The following is a 21,878-nucleotide window of genomic DNA, read 5'->3' as shown; positions in this document are numbered from 1 at the left end:
AAGAAAGGCTCCTGATGCCAATTTTGGTCCCATGTGACTCCACTGTTCTGAAATGAGAATGTTGCAGATGAGTTGGTTAAAGTTTTTAGAACAAAGAGGCAAGATACCAAGGTAGCCCACAGAAGCTATGAAGATAAATCTCAACTGGCCTTCACAAAGGAGTGTACTCATAGACTGAAAAGCCATCAGAAATTAGGGCCACTTCTCTCCCTGAGGTCACGGCTTCAGATTAGCTTCACTCTCCTCTTTTATCGCAGGCTACTTTCATCTCCTTGGCTTCTAAATGACCCAGGCACAGCCACCCAGCTCCAACTCCACAAGACTGTCCATTTATTATCATAAGCTCGTAGAAGTCAACTATTCCAAAGGCAGAAATATTGGAGATAATAAATATTGTTCTAATAAGCTTCTAAAATCAAGAAGTTAGCTGGCAATGCAAATGTTAATACAAATGTGTGATGAGATGGCATCACCATTTCAGCTTTAAATGTTTTGTTGCATAGTGGTTATCAGCACTATCTTGTGGTGTGAAGAGTGTATAAGGCTGGATTATCCAACTGCCTAGGTGCAAATTCTGGCACCACCATGTAGTCACAATTTCACATTGTGCAGATTGGTAATGCCTTAGTATCCACATTATAAAGTGGATAAATAATAGTACCTACTTCGTAGGGTGGTTATAAGAACTATATGTGTTAATCGCAGCTAAAAGCACTTAGTTCAGTGGCTGGCACATTTAGAGCCCTACTAAATATTGATGATCATGGTTACTTCTCAAGGACTCTGCTCATACTCTCCCCAAAGGGTTCAATGGTTCACTGAAAACTTCCCCAACACTAGAGAGTGGAGAATAGTTTGAAAGCTATGCACTTTGAACAGAAAGGTAGGCAACAAAGTAGATTGGTAGGAAACTTCCCAAAGATTATTCAGCCAGAATTATTATTCCATGGTCCCAGATAGACAAAGGTGGGACAGCTGACCCAAGCAGGGCCTAGCAGACATTGTATTTCCCAGGAATTGTGGCTGGGAGAAAGGTTCAAGTGAATCTTACCTGAACCTGCATAGTTGCATTTGCCTGCACCAATCATTTCAAGTCTCTGAACCCCAACTATAAAATAAAGAGATTGGACTAGACTGTTCTCTGTGATCACCTGCAGCTCCGACACTCTGTAATCCCACGTCGAGTGCTCTGTTGTGCAGTGATACAATATGGAAATTGCCAGTGCGGGTAAGTGAAACCTCGACATGAACTGTGCAGATAGCTGGTGATTACACAATGGGAAATGTCGAGAAAATAACCTTATGGAGTGGAAAGTATTGGATTGTCTGATGATGACTTACTCTCCAATATGAAGATATAACTATGCTTGGCCGCTCAAGGGTGAAAATGTGGTAATGTGTTAAAATGCTAATGAAATTGGAATCCTATAATAGATGTTTAGAACAGTTTAGGTTACCAAGACACAGGAAGTTAGAGAGCATAGCTCATAAATCCTGATGATAAGGCCAAACTCCTCAGAACATTCAAAGCCTTTTATAGTCTGATTCCAACTTGCCTTTGCAAGCTCATCTCCCCTCACACACCCTCATGGACCCTGTGTTCAATCCATAATGAGCCATTTGACATTCTCCATACGCAGCAGGCTCTTCTGTGCTATATGCATACAAATTCTGTTGCTTCCACCTCCATATTTCACATTGCTCCATCTCACTGTCATCATCTATTCCAATTCCTCATCACTCACCTCATAGGATTACTCAGAGGGTTTCTTGACTGGTCAACCCGCCCCTAGTCTCGGTTCACTCTGATCCATTGTCCTTATGACCAGAGTACTTTTCTTAATTATGTATCTTCGATCATATCTGTCTTGCTTAAAATTCTTTAATGATTTTTAATTGCCTTTAACACAAAATCCAAATTATTCAACAGGGTTTTCAAGACCTTTCGTGATCATTTAACTACTGTTCTCAGCTCATCCTGCATCATTCACTTTTCTGCACAGCATGCTTCAGGCTAGCTGACAGAATTTCCCTTTCTCAGACAAGATGACTTCTCCTTTACCCTTCCCCATCTGCTGGTTCCTCTGTCTGCAATCTAACTCTCTCACTACTCTTTGCCTGACTTACTTCTACAAAGGCAGGTCTCCCCTCTCATCAAGATGAGATTAAGTTTCTTAGCTGTTTGTAATCAGGTTCTTTTCCTATTGTAACACCATCATCTTTTTGCAACTATCTGTTAGATAATGCTATTTCCTTTACTTAAATGTCTTTTAGTCCCCTTTCCTGGGCAAATTTCTACTTGTTGTCAAAGCCCAGCTCCAATTTTACTACCTTGGGAAAAGTCTTTCTAATTCCACCAGGTTACTTCTCACTCCCTCTTCAGTGCTGTCATGGAAATTCCTACAGTCTTCTTGGTCACAATGCATTTTATTACTAAAAGTTAGAACTTTGTTCCAGAAAACATTTCACAATGTACCCCAGGCAGATATACTATTTTTGTGGTGATGCAGAGAATGATGGCAAAACTCAGGTTCTAAAATAATTTGGTACTAAAATAAATGTCAATATCTAACTCCAGACTAGGGCAGAATAGGACTAGTTACTTTACACACAGGCTCACACACACATACACACTCACATATCTCTCTAAGATTACAGATGATCATTCTTGGAGATGGCCATTTAGTTCTCCTAAATGCATGTGAACATTCTAACTATCATTCTTCTTGTCAAGTAGCAATAATTCTATATGTTCTACCTTGAAAGCCCTTAGTAAGATGTGGCCAAGAACATAAATGTTACTTCCCTTTCCTTCATAATGTAATGATCTTCTTGTTGGAATATTAATCGATAACTAATTTAATAGTTGGACAACTGTTTTTAATGACCTACTACCTTGAAGACATTGTTGCACAAGTCTTCAGATCACTCCTTGAAGGACTTGTCACCAAAAGGGCAAATTCACTTACTTGTCATAAAGCAGAAGCCAAAAGCCTCATTATACTAAGGAAAGATGCATTTGGGTCTTTGTTGGTTGAGAGCTCAGAAGTTTCAAGTCTGGACCTGAAAATGGAATCAACCGGACTCATCCCATCAAAGAAATTTGGAGTAATATTAAAAGGGCCACATATCATGTTAATTGTGGAGTCATGGGCCCTTGGGTGTCTGCCTAACTTTGGTTATTTCAAAACGAAGAATGCCTGCCTACCTAATCTTGACTGTACAGACATAACCAAGGGATTTGCCAGGTCTCTTCTTCCCTTGAGTTTATTTACCTTCAATAACTCTATCTTCCTTCAGGTGGTCTTTTTAATGAAATATTTTTAGTCTTTGAATAACTAAACTCAACACTTTGTCTTCAATTAGTTTGCAGAGAATGAATGGAATGAATTGGATGCTGAACAATTCTTGTGTAACTCTTACTAATGCTGACATTCTTGATGTCTAAACTTTAAGCATCTGATATTTAGACTGGGATTAAGCAAAAATATATTAATTACCTACGTTACGTGTTTCATCCTTTAACACACACCAAAATTCTCAAAATAACCCTAAGAATATTTTTTTTAAATATCTTTGTTTTATTAATGAGAAAACCAAACCTCAAGAAGTTAATGTGAACTGTAATTTTAACTATAAATTTCCTCGAGTCACAGTTTTTTCTGCTACACTATGGCGAACCACCATTTTTCTCAATATTCTACCTCTCTATGTTGTAATTGACTATCTATCTATGTATCTATGAATCTACTGATCCATCATCTCCTCATTATCTAAAGTAATTCCCTTAGATTCATCTTGGTTTCCAGATGCATACATTGACTGGAATTAAAGAACACTTTCCAACGTACAGTTCTTATCTTGTCACTCTTCTGAGAAAAAGTCATTCAGAATAGCTCTGGCTCTTCAGTCATATTACAACATTTTAAACATATTTTACACTTTTCGTAGTTCATGCATTAGCTCATGCTTTTCCCTTCATCTGGGTGCCTTTTTTTTTTTTAACCAATAATCACTTATTTCAATCTCTTTTACTCCCCTAAGTCTATTCAAATGTGTCCACCTTTCTGAACTCCCTTTTCAATCTCACTCTCTACCTTCTGAAGATTTGAGGCCCCTCTTCCCCTTCTTGGAATCCCCCTAGTAGATTATTTGAATTTTTTTCTGTGACTCTTATCTCTTCCTGCCTTGAATTACGTATGTGTCTGGCTACTTTTTCTGCTAAACTTTAAACTACTTAAGCACAAATCCAGCCTCTAACTTTACCATCTGTCAGATCCCTGGATTCTCTCCCTCTTTGGTCCATTATTAATGACTCAACAAGTGAATTCTGCTCATTTGCAGCTCCACAAAACTGTGGTGTTCCCATGTCCCACAGCCAACCTTACAAAGCAAACTGATTAACTAGACTCCACAGGACCAGGTTTGTGGTGCAATGTGCCTTCAATAGTCTTGCATTTAGCTCTGCATGGGAGGGGGTGCATTGCCAACCTGAAAATGAGATATCTGGGCCAGTCAATGTTAGCCAAGGGCTATGATGTTGAAAATATTATTTGGGAGAAAAACACTACCCTGTAACAGAACTAAAGCTCCTAGATTCTGAAAGGAATACCAATATTCTGTCTCTCAGAGAAAACAAGATTTATTTTTTCCCCACTACAAATTTTATTGTTTTCCAAAATCAGACCTGGCTTAGTGGCTGTTAGAACATTCTCAGATGGCACCCCCATTTCAGTCTGTTCATTAGCTCATTGATGCCTGACAGATGACTTGCTTCTTCAACTTGTCCTTTTTTTCTTTTCTTCCTTCCTACTTTCCTTCCTTCCTTTCTTCCTTTGTTCTTTTAATATATATTATTTTGCATTAGATATTAGGGTAATATTTGGGTGCTATTAAGGTAGTGTGAAACCAGTATTATGACCAGGAAACTTGAGAACCTCCAAATGCTGCACCAAATCCATGATCACAAAATGTCTGATAAAATATAAGGCAAAGTGACACTACTGTTAACTCTGGCTCTACCCCAAAACTTCAATGTTGAAAACTCTAGGAAGCTAAACCTAATAATTTCTTTTATCCTAATCTTGTTAGTCTTAAAGAGTTTTAGATAAAAGCAGATTATGGGGTCCACTCTATTTTATTACCTTTAACAGCTGAAGCTAATCCTTGGATCTTACCACTAAGAGGTAAGAAAAAAGTTCGTCCAACCCACCCCTCCAATAAGTAGGAAGATGAATTAAACAGTGACTATCACCATAATAACTCATTTTTTAAAATTCACATGGGCTGGGTGTGGTGGTTCATGCCTGTAATCCCAGCACTTTGGGAGGCTGAGGCAGGCGGATCACCTGAGGTCAGGAGTTCAAGACCAGCCTGGCCAACATGGCAAAACTCCTGTCTCTACTAAAAATACAAAAATTAGCCAGATGTGGTGGCTCGTGCCTGTAGTTCCAGCTACTCTGCAGGCTGAGGCAGGAGAATCGCTTGAACCCAGGAGGTGGAGGTTGCAATGAGCCAAGATCTTGCCACTGCACTCCAGTCTGGGCGACAGAGCAAGACCCTGTCTTAAACAAAAAAAAAAAAAAAAAAAGTCCACTCAAAACAAAGCAAAACAAACAACAACAACAACAACAATCCCAGCACAATCAGTGAGTTTATATAAGACCAATTGAGTTCAGGCAGGGGTGGAGGGAAATGTTTTTTCTCTTGATTGATTAGGGAAAGCCCTTAAGTTCTTCTCAGAGATCAATAGGCCTGCTCCATGCCAGGCGCCATGCTAGACTCTGGAGACACAAAGATAAATAAGACCCAAAGTCTCTGTCCTGGTCTAATGGGGAAGGCAGACAAGTAAATAATTCTAAATCTGTGTGATGAGAAACAGTAGAAGCAGAGCTGATATTGAGATAGTGAGCACTGGTATGACCATACAAGTTGATAAAATACTGAAATGCTTTTATAAATACATGCTTTCTGGAGCCCATCAGTAGCCTCCAGTCTCACCCACTGTCCCTGCCAACCCTACCCTCTCCCCACCTCAGACTTCAGGGTCCAGCAGAGGTTACCAGGGCCCTATTCTAGATCAACTGGTATCCATTCTAATGAGTCAGTGCTTGGGATGACCCCTGAGTGGAGATATATACAAAGTACTATAGTATGATAGAGAAGAGAAAATCCCCTCTAGCTAGAAGAGTGTGAGTCTTACAAAATACATATAACTTGAAGAAGAGGGGGCACTGGAGCAAAGTCTTGAAGACTGACGAGGAGTTCACCAGTTGAGCTGTATTAGTCAGGGTTCTCTAGAGGGACAGGAATAATAGGATAGATGTATATATGAAAAGGAGTTTATTAAGGAGTATTGACTCACACAACCACAAAGTAAAGTCACACAATAGGCCGTCTGCAGGCTGAGGAGCAAGGAAGCCAGTCCAAGTTCCAAAACCTCAAAAGTAGGGAAGCTGACAGTGCAGCCTTCAGTCTGAGGCCGAATCTGAAGGCAAAGGCCCTAGAGCCCCTGGGAAACTACTGGTGTAAGTCCAAGGGTCCAAAAGCTGAAGAACTTGGAGTCCAAAGCCTCCAGCACAAGAGAAAGATGGAGGCCAGCCTTATCCAGTCTAGTCCTTACACTTTCCTCTGCCTGCTTTCATCCTAGCTGTGCTGGCGGCTGATTAGATGGTGCCCACCCAGATTGAGGGTGGGTCTACCTCTCCTAGCCCACTGACTCAAATGGTAATCTCCTTTGACAACACCCTCACAGACACACCAGGAACAATACTTCACATCCTTCAATCCTATCAAGTTGACACTCAGTATTAACTATCACATGGGCTTTACAAGCAAAGCATATACCATGCTTTAAGACAAAGAAGAGTGTCTCTTGTAATGAAAATAGAGTTAACTCAATGAATCTTGGATGCAAAGAGAGCAGCAAAAAGGGGAAGAGACAGGAAATGGTTCTGAGAATTAAGTGAAGAGCCTTATATGTGTTTTACTCATGGTAACAGGAAGTTTTAATGAGGGTATACCATTACAACTGCTTCCATTGTTAAACAAATAGTGGGAAGAACATGAGTCTTGTTCCATGTTTTTTTCTAATTGTAGGATTAGTTTTTGATGAGTCCACAAAGAGGGGATAATAGGTTAGTGCTGTCTGATATCGGAACTCTTTTACCAACTCCTATCTGCTATGAACTGCTAGTGAACCTCCTTTTTTTCTCGGTCTATTTGTTGGAGAAATAAAGTCAATGTATGTATTACACATGGTGGCAGTTATTCTTTTATTAAATCAAAGCTTTTGTTTCAGGCAAATTTATGCAGGTTCTATAATATAAGACGTGAAGCATGATTCTCTGTTCATCTTGACAACCTTTTTCTTAAAATATATATATATACTTTAAGTTCCAGGATACATGTGCAGAACATGCAGGTTTGTTACATAGGTACACACTTGCCATGGTGGTTTGCTGCACCCATCAACCCATCATCTACGTTAGGTATTTCTCCTAATGCTATCCCTCCCCTAGCCCCCCACTCCCCGACAGGCCCCGGTGTGTGATGTTCCCCTCCCTGTGTCCACGTGTTCTCATTGTTCAACTGCCATTTATGAGTGAGAACACGTGGTGTTTGGTTATCTTGACAATCTTATAGACACCGGGCAGCACATGAGATAGAGAATGGAGGTGTCAGGCCTCTGAGCCCAAGCCAAGCCATCACATCCCCTGTGACTTGCATGTATATGCCCAGATGGCCTGAAGTAACTGAAGAATCACAAAAGAAGAGCAAATGCCCTGCCTTGACTTAACTGATGACATTCCACCACAAAAGAAGTGAAAATGGCTGGTTCTTGCCTTAAGCAATGATATTATCTTGTGAAATCCCTTTTCCTGGCTCATCCTGGCTCAAAAAGCTCCCCCACTGAGCACCTTGTGACCCCCACTCCTGCCCGCCAGACAACAACCCCCCTTTGACTGTAATTTTCCTTTACCTACCCAAATCCTATAAAACGGCCCCACCCTTATCTCCCTTCACTGACTCTCTTTTTGTGCTCAACCCGCCTGCACCCAGATGAAATAAACAGTCATGTTGCTCACACAAAGCCTGTTTGGTGGTCTCTTCACATGGACGCGTATGACAGGAGGAACTCAAACATTCATCTAGATATTGCTCCCAGTACTTCACACAAAGTATGTGCTCAGTGCTGTCCAAATTCATTAATCATTATTTCCTATAAATCTTCACCATTCTGAAACAAAGTGTTACTCTCCCTCCAGAGGATGTAATTAATCCCTTCCTTCCCTTTGGCCATTTTAATCACTGTTCTCTAAAATAAATTCATTTTGAGGAGCAGCAGCCAGAGCTCAGGAAACACACCTGCCCCCTGTGCTGAGGAGGACTTCATGGTCTCTGTCTCGTGACCAGTGCTTACCAAACTCATCTATAGTTCTGTTGTGTAACTATAGTTTGTCAGGCGCTGTGAGATAGATTCTGAAATTCCCAACACAAAGAGGATAGAGTGCAGCCCTGACTCTATGTGAAGAATCCTAAAAGGTGAAACTGCAATCCTATCACTTTTCCGGGTACAAGTGGTTTTTCCCAAGGATATTAACTTAGATCAATGACATCAGGATATAGTTTGTTTGCCAAAGTGTGTTGAGTGGATTTAACCAGTTCTGCAGACTATTAGTAGGTGGTACATATGCAAAAGGTTTCACTGATCGATTACATTTGAAAATCACTGGGTAGGAAAAAGTCTTTCCTGCAGGGCTTCTATAAGCTTTCATTAAGCATGTGCACAAGTTGTGGCTATCCAACATGGGGAAAGTCTTCCAAATCCAATCAAACAGAAATTCTTTTGCTGCAGATTATTTCAAGAAGAATGAGCTTCTCCCAGGAATATACTTAAGGATAATGCTGATCTGCTCTGTCCTGGGTAAAGGGTGAGCCCATCATCTCAAGAATGTTCCTAGGAATGTTTCCTCTCATTTTATTTACTTATACTTACACTGGTGCCTATCTGACTTCTTAAGCAAATTCTTCCCATCTCACAGGGCCTTCCTGCAGTGGGTCTCAAAACCTTGGCATCTCACTAACTAGAAGGGCTTGGTGGCATCACAACTGGAGACTCCACTATGAATGTACATGATTTCTAAATTGTTCAACAAAGTTAATTCTAGCAGCTATCTCTTTAAAAAAAAAGTGTGTGTGTGTGTGTGTGTGTGTGTGTTGGATGCTTTATTTTACTCCTTAAGCTAGAAAAATTTCCATTTATTTCCACTCATTTCCTCTTTTTAAAATATGAGAGATTATATTTTCTAAACAATTATGCTCTTCGTGAACCTAAAAAACATATTCTTATGATAACAGAATCTATAGTTCTTTGTTAAATTCTTCATTTTGATAAAATTACACCTATCACTATGAAAGTACTAAAAATATTGGGGAAACTCTCCAGAACATTGGTCTAGGCAAAGATTTCTTGAGTAAAACCTCAGAAGCACAGGCAACCAAACCAAAAACAGACAAATAGGATCACATTAAGTTAGAAAGCTTCTACACAGCAAAGAAAACAATCAACAGAGTTAACAGACAACCCACAGAATGGGAGAAAATATTTGTAAACTATCCATCAGACAAGGGATTAAAACCTAGAATATATAAGGAGCTCAAACATCTTGAAAGGAAAAAATCTAATAATCCAATTTAAAAATGGATAAAAGATCTGAATAGATATTTCTCAAACAAGAATGGCCAACTAATATATGAAAAAAAATGTTCAATATCACTAACCATTAGCGAAATGCAATCAAAACCACAGTGAGATATTATCTCATCCCAGTTAGAATGGCTTTTATCCAAAAAACAAGCAATAACAAATGCTGATGAGGATGTGGAGAAAGGGGAACCCTCATATACACTGTTAGTGGGAATTCAAATTAGTACAACTACTATGGAGAACAGTTTGGAAGTCTTCAAAAAACTAAAACCAGACCTACCATATGATCCAGCATTCCTACTACTGGGTACATACCCAAAAGATGGGAAATCAGTATATCAAAGATAGATCTGCACTCTCCTGTTTATTGTAGCATGATTTACAATAGCCAGGATTTGGAATCAATCTAAGTGCTCATCAACAGACTGATAAATAAACAAATGTGGTACATCTGTCATTTGCAACAACATGGATGAAACTGGATAACATTATGTTAAGTGAAATAAGTCAAGCACAAAAAGACAAATATCACATGTTCTCATTCATTCATGGGAGCTAAATTTTTTTAAATGAACCATGGAAATAGAGCATAGAAGAGTAGTTACCAAAGGCTGGGAAGGGTTGCATGGAGGAGTGTGGAAAGTGAAGATGCTTAATGGGAACAAAAATATAGTTAGACAGTATTTGATAGCACAACTATTGTTTACTATAGCAAACAATAATTTATTGTATATTTTAAAGTTACTAAAAGAGTGGAATTGGAATGTTCCTAACACATGGAAATGATAAATGAGGTGACCTATACCCAATTTACCCTCATGTGATGGCTACTCATTGTATGATTGTACCAGAATATTACATGTACTACATATACACTTACTATGTACCCCTAAAAATAATAATGAAAAATAATCATCTTTTAAAAAAAAATTCCCTCTATCAGAATGAAGGTACAATAAGTTATATAAGTCAACATTTGGCAAATGGAATTCTATGCTGACATTTCTATTTAGGAATTGGCATTTTATTTGGAGGATGGACATCTGCTCAATTTATTAAAAGCAATTGACTTGTTTGAAGAGGTCAGCTACTGGTGATGGAGCTCTTTGTTCTCAAAAGATCATAGGCAGTGGCTTGCACCTGCAATCCCAGAACTTTGAGAGGCTGAGGTGAGGGAATCACTTGAGCCCAAAAGTTCGAGGTCAATGCTGCAGTGAGCCAAGATCATGCCATTGCACTCCAGCCTGGGTAACAGAGTAAGACCTTGCCTGAGGGGGGAAAAAAAAAAGAACGATTTTACCAGCTTCATGATATGCTCTTCTGGTCTTTTCTTGAAGATAATAATTAAAAGTATAGCATAATGCATTTATTCAAAAGTATTTGTTGAGCACCTACTATGTACCTGACACCATGCTAGAGGCGTGGGGTATAAATGGCAATCAGAACAGTGCTTAGTTGTCTGTGTGTTTAGATGAGAGGGTTGTTTATGCTGAAACATGGCTGAAGAGTGTGCCTGAGGAATTACACAAATTTGGCGACATAGAAAGAGGCCCTTTCTCTGCCTTCTCCTCTCCTCCTCTCCTGACTCCAAGTCCCAAGAAAAGTAAATGGTGTTAAAATTGCATTTCAAATTTTTGTGGGGCCAGAGGAGCTAATGAAAACACAATAGGTCTGAGTGATAACTGCCTTCTTGTCAGACTGTAAGAGAGAAAAGAACAGTGGGTTGCCAGGTAGTTCCGAATGCTATGAACTGCTCTCTTTCGTGTAATCATGGAGAAGCCTTCGTGACTTCGGTGCCTTCTAGAAGCCTCTGCAAAGCACAGTAATGTTACTGCCAGTTTGGTTTATTTAAGGTGTTTTAGTAGTTGATATGGGATGGGGGAAAAAGGGTGCACTAAAAAGACCTATTTTTAAAGGGGTACAGGGTACACTATTTGAGTGATGGCTACACTAAAAGCCCAGACATCACCACTACCCAATATATCCATGTAACAAAACTACACTTGCACCCTATAATTTTTTTAAAAAATTATTTTTATTTTAAGTTCTGGAGTACATGTGCAGGATGTGCAGGTTTGTTACATAGGTAAACATGTGCCATGGTGGTTTGCTGCACCCATCAACCCGTCACCTATGTGTTAAGCCCAGCATGCATTAGCTGCTTTTCCTAATGCTCTCCCTCCCCAACCCCACCCCTGACAGGCCCCAGTGTGTGTTGTTCCCCTCCCTGTGTCCATGTGTTCTCATTGTTCAGCTCCCACTTGTAAGTGAGAACATGCAGTGTCTGACTAATGTACCCTATAACTTTAAAAAATATACAAAGGAAAGAATGGGTTCTCTCATAATGTAGATCAGTAGTTGTCTACCCTGAATATGCACCAAAATTTCCTGGCAGGCTTATTACAACAGTTTCCTGGGGTTCACCCCCAGATTTTCTGATTCAGTAAGTCTGGAGTGGAGCCCTAAAATGTACATTTTTAATAAGGTCCCGGGTGCTTCTAATGCTGATCCAAGGACATGTATTCTTCCCGGATGTGGAAGTTCTCAGCACTCAAGTTGCTCCAACTGCAGGGCAACTAGAAAGTAAAAATATTTAGGACACGGATTCCAGGGTGGGAGGATGGAGGAGTTGGCTAGATTAAATAGAACTGGTATTTTTGAGAACTTACTCATAGTGCCAGGAGTTTTATATACATTGTCTCATTTATCCCACTGCACACCTGGCCAGTTAGCACGTGTCAAAGTAAAAATCAACTCATTCACCAAGGAACAAAAAAGAGATGTTTTCTTCTCTAAAGAGCTAAATATCATAAGCTGGCTATCCATTTACGTGAGAATATATAATTTCCTCTTGTTTTTAACACAGGTACACTTTAAATGTTTCTTGAGATTTAACTCTAAGTAATTAAAGGAGGCTAGCTTTTCTTGTGAGATAAGAGTCACCACATAAAACAACTTTGCTTTTGAAAGAATTAGATTTAATACATTTGAAGTTCCTCTACAGATACCTACTCAAAGTGGATGTCATGATTATTACAATCTAAGGTTCTATGATTAAATTTTTTTTTTAATTTTTTATTTGTTTATTTATTTTTTTGAGATGGAGTCTCGCTCTGTCACCCAGGCTGGAGTGCAGTGGCATCATCTCAGCTCATTGCAAGCTCCACCTCCCGGGTTCACGCCATTCTCCTGCCTCAGCCTCCTGAGTAGCTGGGACTACAAGCGCTGCCACCACGCCCGGCTAATTTTTTGTATTTTTAGTAGAGGTGGGATTTTACCATGTTAGCTAGGATGGTCTCAACCTCCTGACCTTGTGATCTGCCCGCCTTGACCTCCCAAAGTGCTGGGATTACAGGTGTGAGCCACTGCACTAGGCCAAAAATTTTTTTTCTTCAGACTATAAACTTTACATGTGATTCAATGGAAATCACGTATGATTTTGTAGCCTCATTCATTTGCTACACTGTACATGCTCAATAACTTTTACTTAATAAATTGATCCTTCACACACTCAAAATAGGGCAAATGTTTACATGTGATTAAAGTAGCCTAAAGGTCCTCTATACAAAAGATTCTCTTTATGTTTACGCAGCCCTCTTTAAAACCCAACATAGCACCTGTGAGGAATCGTGCTACTTCCTCAACATCCTTATATCAATTACTCTAAAATCAGATGGGCTTCAGGGTACAGGCTCTACTTCCAACCAGAAGGGCTTTGCTTTATTAGAATTGGGGGTGTGAAGGTAGAGTCCTGCATACAGAATGCTAGAAAGGGCAGAGCTAGTTAGGACAGAAAAAGACAGTCCTGGGTCAGAAAAGGGCTGCTTGAATGCTCAGGTCAGCTGCAGCAGAAGAGGAGAAGAGGTCTCTGGAGCCAAATTTCCTCCCAGAGTACTGCCTTTGCTGGAGGAGACCCAAGGTAAAATGACTTAAGTGCTGTTTTACTTTCCTAGGGCTTCATTCTTAGAATCATAGAGCAATGAGCCTGAGGGATGTTTTCTTGTTGTTGTTTGTTTGTTTTGAGACGGAGTCTCGCTCTGTCGCCCAGGCTGGGGTGCAGTGGCACGACCTTGGCTCACTGCAAGCTCCGCCTCCCAGGTTCACGCCATTCTCCTGCCTCAGCCTCCAGAGTAGCTGGGACCACAGGTGCCCGCCACCACACCCGGCCAACTTTTTTGTGTTTTTAGACGACATGGGGTCTCACCATGTTAGCCAGGATGGTCTCAATCTCCTGACCTTGCGATCCACCCTCCTCGGCCTCCCAAAGTGCTGGGACTACAGAGCCTGAGGGATCTTAAAGTTCCCCTGATTAATACTTATATATCTTTTACTGAACTTCCATCAATTACTGTGACTAACTTGATTGTAGCATTCCTGAACAAGTTCATAGCTCAGGAATCCATTTCATCTAGGGACAAATCACTCAGTTAAAACATTGTTATACCAGTGATGATTTATGCTACTAGTACCAGCAAGCGTTTCTTGGCAACTCTGCCTCAGCTGTGGGGTTACCTGTGGCAAGTAAACTATCTCATTCAACCCCCACAACCACGAGGTGGTATGAGTACCTTGACTTTCAGATCAGCAAACTCAGGCTCAGAGTCTGGTTGACATGGGAGATCTGGAATCAGAGTGCTTAGGTTCAAACCTCAACTCTGCCTCTGACAAGCTGCTTGACATTGGGGAGAGTCATATAAAGTCTAAGCATCTGTTTTGTCATCTGTGAAAAAGAGATAAGAGACATCTCGTTGTGAAGATTCCATAAGATAATATAAGTGAAGTGATTATCGGAGTGCCCAGCACATAGTAAGCCCCCAATCTGCAGGTCAGAAAAAGCCAATAGCTTGACAGAGGTCATGGAGTCAGTAAAGGGGAAAAATGGGTACCAAACCCAACATCTCTGACCCCGAATCCACACTGCAAATGTCCTCACGATCCTACCTCCATTCCCAATGCACAGCCCACAGTGCTACTGCGGTACACTCAGAAGAGGATTTTGCCCAGGTCACCTCTCTCCAAGTAACCTAGAGAGGCTTTATGGAGGAAGGGAGGCTTGGGGGAAAAGGTGATGTGAAGATTGAGTCCCATAACCCTCTAACTGGAATAATGGCTTCTGGTCCATCCTGGTCATTATAGGGACCCAAAAGGCTTCTGTTGAGAGAAATCCTGTTTCCCTGTAATGTCCATCCATGGGCATGTCGATATTTTACTTTCATGGACCGCTCCCCAACTCCCCCCCAAAAAAAAGTCCCCTCTGTCTTTGGATTCTGTCCTTAAATGTCACAGAATTCAGTGCATGCTCAGACCATAAATCTCACTTAAAAAGGGAGCTCACTGCCAGCCTTTCTCAGAGAACATCTGGGATTGCAGCGTAGGCTATCTGCCTATTCCAACACTCCACCTTGGAGAAGAAACCAATCTGCCTTGGTTGAAGAATCCACAGGTGGCAGGAATCACCTGACAAAGAGGAACAGCAGGGGCAGGTAGTCAAATGGCTTTGTGAATAATGGGCTAGATTTCTGGGGATAGGACAGAAAGTAAACAATATAGGCTGCCTTGAAACTCTTGGACTTTGGATTTTATTATCAGACTATTGCTGGAGAAGGAAATATATATCGTCTGATATAGGCTCACAAGCAGATAAATATTTAATGGAAAAATAATGAACCTTGGCATAAATATTTAATGGGGCAATATCAAGGTATACAGGGTGAGTTCTGTGCTGAGAGAAAGAGGCTTTAGACAATAAGACAATCGAGTTGGAACTTGAGTAGGAGGTAAGTCCAACAAGTATCAGTCTCCCTAAGGGGAACTGGATCTCCTTTGAAACCAGGTTGGTTGTTTCAATAACAGAATAGATGAGCTTCTTTTCGAAATGTGAACTGCTGTAGAAATGACTGGAGGTAGTATTTTTATTATCACTACCTTTATTATTTATTTGAAAGATAGCATTAGATTGTTTACTTGGAAGATGATAACCATTGAATGAATTAATACAAACAAAATAAAAAACCTAAGTAGGATCAGACGAGCATTCCTTTCAGAGGTCACAGTTATTTTTGTGGGTGTTCTGACTTGGGAGAGGGGTACCTATTCAAAAAGAGAAGTAGATGGTACAGCTCTTGGGAGTTTTTTGTTTTTTGTTTTAAACAGTGTCTCACTCTGTTGCCTACGCTAGAATTCGGTGGCACAATCATGGCTCCCTGCAGTCTTGACCTCCCTGGTCTCAAATGATCCTCCCACCTTAGCCTCCTGAGCAGCTGGGACTACATGTGTGTGCCACCACACCCAGCTAATTTTTTGGCATTTTTTTAGAGGCAGAATTTTGACAAGTTGCCCAGACTCATCTCAAACTCCTGGGTTCAAGCAATTGCTCACCTTGGCCTCCCAGAGTGCTACGATTACAGGCATGAGCCACTGCACTTGGCAGGATAGCCTAAGAACAGATTTCATTTATCTTGAGCCCAGGATGTGGCCAAGATTATGTTAGTGCTGGTGAATAAGGATAGATGTGTCCCTGCAATTACAGAGCTTACCATTGGCAGTAGAGATTATAGCAGAAATCACCATACAGTGTAATTATCAGTATCACAGGACCAGGAAAGAGTTATGGAAACATGAAGATAAACCAGAGATGACTTCCTGGAGGGAACAGTTTCTGGGTCATGTCATGAAGGGTGGTTTGCTGACATCGTCATCACTTATTTATTTGTCTGGCTCTTCTCATTCAATGGAAAGTCTTATGAATAGAGAGACCCAGAGGCATCAGGAAGGAAACCACAAGGTGATAATTCAAAGGGTCTTGGATGTCAAGGTAAAGGATTAATAAATGATAATTAGAGCCAACATACACGTGCATTGGGAAACGCTATGTGTGAATGTAGGTGCGCATGTATTTCTAGCATTTGAGAATGTACATCTTTCCAGTTGTGTGAAATATAAAGCAAGTAGAAAGCAGAGCAGAGAGTGCTGTTCCTGAAGTTCCTTAAAGAACTTAAAAAGAGGAACCAAAAATAGACTTAAGCCCCCTTTGCTCCCTGTTTCTTTCCACCATCTGTCAGTCCCACTCCCCTAGAGAGAAGCTAAGGCTGACAGTAGCAGAGTGAGGAAACAGGGGTGTGGGTGGGAGAATTTTATTTTTTCTACCAGGCTGAGTTATTAATTAGCTTCCTGGAAGGTAGAGGAACACTGTGCTTTAGTCTTCTCGCTTGACAAATATTGCACCAGAGAGTGATAACAGCCCACCCAAGGTCACCTAGCACCTTCACAACAAAGGCAGAGCCAGATTCCAGGACCATCTGGAATTCTCTGCACAGATTCTAACCATACCACTGTCCAACCTTCCTCTCCTGAAGGGATGGGGTGGTGTCTGTTTTGGAGAAGCAAACTAGGGTCAATCTTTGTGGTAGGTTTCCCCCCACTTCACGGTAAGCAAAATATTTCCTAACCTCCTTCCCAAGGACAAGCTGCAGTCCTCACATGAACTCAGCAACAGATGCTGTTTACTTCAAGCAGCACAATTCCTTCCAACCCCTCCTGCATAATATGCAACTGAGCCTTTCATCGCTGTGGCCTCAGGACCCCAGGGAGGCAGGCGGACAGACGGATGTCCTGCCTCATCCTCTGGAGGCCCATTATCATCTAATTTTTTTCACCTAGTCTTGAGCTTGAGCTAGAACTTGGTGAGAGGTGGTAGGGATCAGTCTCAGAGGCACCCAGAACTTGCTCCTTTCTGGACTGGAACCCTGATCTTCTCGCACCCCCCACCCCACCCCTGAGGACTGTCAGCAACAGCACTACAGGCTACGTCTGGGTTCTACTCGCTTCCTTCATCCATTGAGGATGGAGTGCAGCGCCCAGTCTTTCCTTCAATGTTGTTTGGCTTCACCCCAACTTAACAGTATCAACAAAACTCCCAAGACTTATCCATACTCACTAGAGTCCACACTGTCCTGGAGGATTTGAAGCTGAGAAGTGCCCCACAAATCATGGTACAACCCCTTCCTTTTAGATGAATCCTCAACAAATATCTATTGAGCAGATAAGTGTGGGCCCTGCACAGAACACCAGGACTGCCAGGCCTCCCTCCTCATCGTGGGACTTAAAGTCTAGGAGAGGAAGAGATGGATTAAATGAAACTATTATAATAACTAATTAAATGTGATGTAACTGAAACCTAAAGAGACAGCGTGATGCCTTTGGTGTCCTCGAGTAAATCTGTAACAGAGCCAGGATTCAGGGTTGTTGTCTGTGACTACATATTTGATAACTTAGGCTAATACCTAGAAGAAGACTTCTATGCCAGTTACAGGAATTCCCTGAGTCCGGTCCTCCTCCCTCTGCAGTGCTTGCCATGGAAAAGTTCAAAATCCGCTCTCCTGCTTACCTACCATTTATTTAACAATGAAACCACAGATGCTAGGTGTTTCTCCCCTGCCACTTCTGAAGGTGGGACAAGGACTTAGGGAGTTGGCCCTGATGAACAGGCCCAAGAAATGTTTATGGACTCTCAGCAGTCAAGAGCCTGAAGGGACCTTAATCAGTTGGAATATTCATCATGCCTTTTCTTCTTTTAACAATACCAAGCTATTTTGCAAGAGAAGTCAGAAGTAAAACACTGACATGTAAAGTTGACAAAAGTTAAGCTGCCCTGACTTACTTGAAGAATGAGCTTTAAGGGCCACCTCTATCCAGGCGCCTTTCCCTGGGGACAATTCTTTGAGGTACTTTAGGAGCCAAGGATGACAGTTGGAAAATTGCTGATCTGATCTAATGCCTCATTTTATAGAAGCAGTTGTGCCATGTGTCTGCATATAACCTCTTGCAAATGTCTTTTCATCTCTGGGCCTACAGATCCATCTGTGAAATGAGGATGGATATGCTCATGCCCATTCTACAGGATTCTTGTTGAGTGCCTGAAGAACTCCCAAATACCAAAGCACTCTAACTACCATGCATATCTGTGCACCAGCACAGTGGTGTTTAAACCCCAGTTGCACTACTCTGTAACTAAGTGAATGAATCTCTCTAGACCAGTTTATTTATTTATAAAATGAGAATCGTAATGGCACCTATCTCCCAGCCTTACTGTGAGGCTTAGATCAGATAACATGTATAACACATTTTTTTCTAATTGCCTGGGCTGTAGGAAGTGTTCACAAATGTTTGCTTTAATCTCTTCTTCTCCCTTGTCTTCATCACCACTGTCATATTTATTTCAATTGTTATTCATTTTGAGAAAACAGATCTAGTTCCCCACCTTTCCCCTGGACATGAACCTGCAATAAAGCGGCCCCAAAATGTGATGGAAGCAACTTGTGAATACAAGGGGACATTCAATCTGTCAAGGAAGTCAACACAAAATAAGCCTAATTGAGAGATAAAGAGAGATTCTGATGATATTTTGGAGGCAACTGTACTAGCCACATGAGAAAATGTTTAACTTCTGGATGTTTCAATTAGTCATCCCCTAACTTTTTGTGCTTTCACACACACACACATAAGAGGCCCAGAGAGGGGAGGTATCTTGCTGTAGCCCCACACACTATTAAATGAGAGCTTCAATAGCCTGCCTCTCATGGCCATGATTTTCTTCTATGCCTCATAGACTGCATTCTCCAAACAGCCCCTTTCTTCCTCAGCCCCACTCATAGAAGCCAGGGATCTCATGTGTGGCCGTTTGTTCTTCTTCCAAACCCAGGGCACACAACCAATTCCATGGGAAGGGGCTTTGGAGAGGAAAACAGTCCAATTACTGATTTAATGAGCCAATTTTCCTCTCATCTCCTCATAAAGGCATGTGCAGCCCCAGTGTTCCCCTGCCCTACTCAGACGATGTCAGAGAGATGGAGAAAGAGACCTGGTAGGCAGTTCAAACCCACTTACTGCACCGGCTGGAAAATGAAATGACTGATACCATGTAATTAGGCCTTAATTATTTATCATTTTTGGTTAATTACTGCCACTTGCAAGTTAACAGGTTGTAAAACTCTTGGGCTGTGTTTATTAAATGTTAGGCAATCATTAGCAAGGAAGTGCCATCTTCCAGTGTTAATGAAATATCCGTAAAAATCCATGACTGTGAGCAATGCAGGACTTGAGGCCACTTGGGAGACAGTTACATGGATTTATGGCTAATTATATATTTTTTTGGAACCAGTATTGCCATGTTTGAGAAGATGAGTTGAATAAAAGGCTTCAAAGCCTCTGTGGACTCTCCCATCATTCCTCTGGTGCACAAAGGAGGTGAATGAAAGGAGACTGGGGGATAGAAAAGAGGAGAAACAGAAGGAAAAATGGTATAGGATAACTGCTGTCAAAAGTACCTCTCCTCAGGGTCACAGTGTCTAAATGGCGCCATTAGAAAGCCATTCCTTAGAGTAGAATGTTATCCAAACTATGCAGATGTCCCTCCGAAAGCAAACAACCCTGGAAGAAGTTCTTACAGCTAAATGGAAAAAGTCAACTTTGTAATAGCCTTTATGAAAAAGAGCTGGCAGTTTTAGCCTCCAGATCAACATGAGTTCATAGACCAACAAAGTAAGTGCACAGTGGGCAGTAATAATATGTCATAAGGACCAGAACAAAGGAAGTGAAGCCATAGGCACACCTCAACTGGTAGCTCTGTGACCTCAGTCCACCACCAGATCTAGCTGGGCCTCTATTTCTCAACTGGAATTGCAGATTCAGTTCTGGGTGATCATATTTTGAAAAGAGTATTGAAAGGCTAGACTGAGCTCTTGAGAAGTGCATTGGATCATGAAAGGATAGAACCCATGTCACTGGAAAGTCTTTTGAAAGAAGTGAGAATGTTTAGCCTGGAAAAGCAAAGACTAAGTAGCTTGAGAGTTGTCTTCAAATACTGTAAAAGTTTCCATGTGGATAGGAAGCAAATTTATTCTGTGTGTCCGATGGATAGAGGCCTCTTGGCAAGTTTTAGCTTTAAAACTTTTGTGTTTTTAACTTTTTAGTTCAGAGGTACAAGTGCAGATTTCTTACATAGGTAAACTTGTATCATGGGTTTTGTTGTTGTTGTTGTTGCTCTTGTTGTTGTTTTGAAATGGAGACTCGCTCTGTCACCCAGGCTGGAGTGCAGTGGTGCAACTCTGCTTACTGCAACCTCCACCTCCTGGGTTCAAGTGAATCTCCTGCCTCAGCCTCCCCAGTAGCTGGGACTACAAGCATGCGCTACCACGCTGGCTAATTTTCTATTGTTTAGTAGAGACAGGGTTTCGCCATGTTGACCAGGCTGGTCTTGAACTCCTGAGCTCAGGTGATCTACCCACCTCAGCCTGTTAAAGTGCTGGGATTACAGATGTGAGCCGCCATGCCCAGCCTCATGGGGGTTTATTGTACTGATTATTTCATCACCCAGGTATTAAGCCTAGTACCCATAGTCATTTTGCCCAATCCTCTCCCTCCTCCTACCCTCCACCCTCTGAAAGGCCTCAGTGTGTGTTGTTCCCCTCTATGTGTCCATCAAAAGGTAAAAGTCGTCCATGAATGAAATAAGCTGACTCAAAAGGTAGTGAGTTCACTGTCTTAGAGGTAAGCCAGCAGAACCTGGATGATCGCCTGTTAAAGATACAGTGGAGAAATCCCTTCACTAAGTGCAAGGCTGAGTGAAAGAGTTTGAAGTGTTTAAAGGTCTATAAATTTGAGGTCATTAACACTTTAGTAAAAATTAGTTGATTCTATTTCTTTCCCTGGCACTAGAAGCTAGGGCTGATCAGAGACCCCTAGGGACCTGGAGGTGGGGAGAAGGATAAAAATATGTACATAAAGTAGGGGTGTAGATAACTAAAACCATAGGCAAAGGAAGTTATTAACTTCTGGTTGTTGAGTAGGAAGGGTGTGGAGTGAGATTTTCTTGATGACCAGAAGAGGAGAAACAGTTTTGGTCCTAAAACTTTCACTAACTCACTCTGGATATAGAGTTATTTTATCATCCTGACCCTTAACTTCCCCATCTGTAAAGAGGGAGCTATGCATGGTCTTTCAGGATCTTTCTAGATCTACCATGAAATAATTCTGGATTCTAAAGTGAAAGCAGCTCTGTGACCTCAGTCCACCACCAGATCTAGCCGGGCCTCTATTTCTTCACTTAGGAAGCATAGAAAATGATGCCAGTCTCTAAACTGCCTCTCCAAGATGCCGAAAGGAATAATGA

This window comes from Theropithecus gelada, chromosome 15 (assembly GCF_003255815.1).
Source record: "Theropithecus gelada isolate Dixy chromosome 15, Tgel_1.0, whole genome shotgun sequence".
NCBI classification, from domain to species: Eukaryota; Metazoa; Chordata; class Mammalia; order Primates; family Cercopithecidae; genus Theropithecus; species Theropithecus gelada.
The sequence above is the reverse complement of the archived record's forward strand: the minus strand, read 5'-3'. Positions refer to the sequence as shown.